The sequence below is a fragment of the Taudactylus pleione genome, unplaced genomic scaffold (genome assembly GCF_031769625.1).
Source record: "Taudactylus pleione unplaced genomic scaffold, aTauple2 ptg004052l, whole genome shotgun sequence".
Lineage (NCBI taxonomy): Eukaryota > Metazoa > Chordata > Amphibia > Anura > Myobatrachidae > Taudactylus > Taudactylus pleione.
The window spans coordinates 7,501-10,000 of NW_028288351.1; positions in this window are offsets into that span (position 1 = coordinate 7,501).

The following is a 2,500-nucleotide window of genomic DNA, read 5'->3' on the forward strand; positions in this document are numbered from 1 at the left end:
GGGGAATCGAAAAAATGAATAACAAAATGAAAATTTTTAAAGTAGCCACCCATGAAATGAAAACATAGGGAGAGAGTGCAAGGTGCAGAAACGCCCCCCCCCCCCCCCCCCACGCGGCGCCCCCCGATGGACGCCCCGGGAATTAAAAAATAAATAACAAAATGAAAATTTTTAAAGTAGCCACCCATGAAATGAAAACATAGGGAGAGAGTGCAAGGTGCAGGCCCGACCGAATCGTGGACGCCCCCCGGTGGACGCCCCGCGCCACTGCAGCAGCACCCCGGGAATTTTTTTTATTTTTATTTTTTTTTAAGAAATAGCCGCCCATGAAATAAAAACATAGGGGGAGTGAGGTGCAGACCCGCCCCGCGGCGCCCCCCGGTGGCCCCCCGGGAAAATGAAAAAAAAAATAAACAAATTTGAATAGCCACCCGTGAAGTAAAAACATAGCGAGAGTGAGGTGCAGACCCGCCGCGCGGCGCCCCCCGGTGGCCGCCCGGGAATTTAAAAAAAATAAATAAAAAATTACAAATTATATGCCACCCATGAAATAAAAACATAGGGGGAGTGAGGTGCAGACCCGCCCCGCCTCGCGGCGCCCCCCGGTGGCCGCCCGGGAAATGTTTAAAAAAAAAAAAAAAAATGACATAGCCACCAAATGAAATAAAAGCATAGGGTGAGTGAGGGGCAGAGTCGCGGCGCCCCCCGGTGGCCGCCCCGGGAATTAAAAAAAAAAAAAAAAATTCTATAGCCACCCATGAAATAAAAGCATAGGGTGAGCGAGGTGCAGACCCGCCCCGCCTCCCGGCGCCCCCTGGTGGCCGCCACTGGAATTTAAAAAAAAATAAATTATGTAGCCACCCATGAGACTAAAAAAAACACAGGAGGAGTGAGGTGCAGACCCGCCCCGCCTCGCGGCGCCCCCCGGTGGCCGCCTGGTAAAATAAAAAATGTAAATAAAATTGTATAGCCACCCGTGAAATAAAAACATAGAGGGAGTGAGGTGCAGTCCCGCGGCGCCCCCCCCCCCCCCCCCCCCCGGTGGCCGCCCTGGAAAGTTTTTAAAAAAAGTAATTCTGTAGCCACCCATGAAATACAAACATAGGGAGAGTGAGGTGCGGACCCGACCCGTCCCGCGACGCCTCTGCGGCAGCACCCCGGGAAATCTGAAAGAATATGAAAAAAAATAGCCTCCCATGAAATAAAAACATAGAGAGAGCAGGGTGCAGACCCGCCTCGCGGCGCCCCTGCAGCAGCACCCCGGGAAGTTTGAAAAAAAAAATAAATAAAAATAAAATAGCCACACGTGAAATAAACAACACGGGAGAGTGAGGTGGAAATTTGAAAAAAAAATAAATAAAAGTAAAATAGCCACACGTGAAATAAACAACACGGGAGAGTAAGGTGGAAATTTGAAGAAAATAAATAAAAGTAAAATAGCCACACGTAAAATAAACAACACGGGAGAGAGAGTAAGGTGGAAATTTGAAAAAAAATTAAAATAAAATAGCCACACGTGAAATAAACAACACGGGAGAGAGAGTAAGGTGGAAATTTGAAAAGAATAAATAAAAAAAAAATAGCCACACGTGAAATAAACAACACGGGAGAGAGAGAGTAAGGTGGAAATGTGAAAAAATAAAAATAAAATAGCCACACGTGAAATAAACAACACGGGAGAGAGAGTAAGGTGGAAATTTGAAAAAAAAAATAAAATAAAATAACCACACGTGAAATAAACAACACGGGAGAGAGAGAGTAAGGTGGAAATTTGAAAAAAATAAATAAAAGTAAAATAGCCACACGTGAAATAAACAACACGGGAGAGTAAGGTGGAAATTTGAAAAAAATAAAATAAAATAGCCACACGTGAAATAAACAACACGGGAGAGAGAGAGTAAGGTGGAAATGTGAAAAAATAAAAAATAAAATAGCCACACGTGAAATAAACAACACGGTAGAGAGAGAGTAAGGTGGAAATGTGAAAAAATTAAAATAAAATAGCCACACGTGAAATAAACAACACGGGAGAGAGAGTAAGGTGGAAATTTGAAAAGAATAAATAAAAAAAAAATAGCCACACGTGAAATAAACAACACGGGAGAGAGAGTAAGGTGGAAATTTGAAAAGAATAAATAAAAAAAAAATAGCCACACGTGAAATAAACAACACGGGAGAGAGAGAGTAAGGTGGAAATGTGAAAAAATAAAAATAAAATAGCCACACGTGAAATAAACAACACGGGAGAGAGAGTAAGGTGGAAATTTGAAAAAAAAAATAAAATAAAATAGCCACACGTGAAATAAACAACACGGGAGAGAGAGAGTAAGGTGGAAATTTGAAAAAAATAAATAAAAGTAAAATAGCCACACGTGAAATAAACAACACGGGAGAGAGAGAGAGTAAGGTGGAAATGTGAAAAAAAAAAAAATAGCCACACGTGAAATAAAAAACACGGGAGAGTAAGGTGCAGACCCGCCCAGCCCAGCGGCGCCCCCCA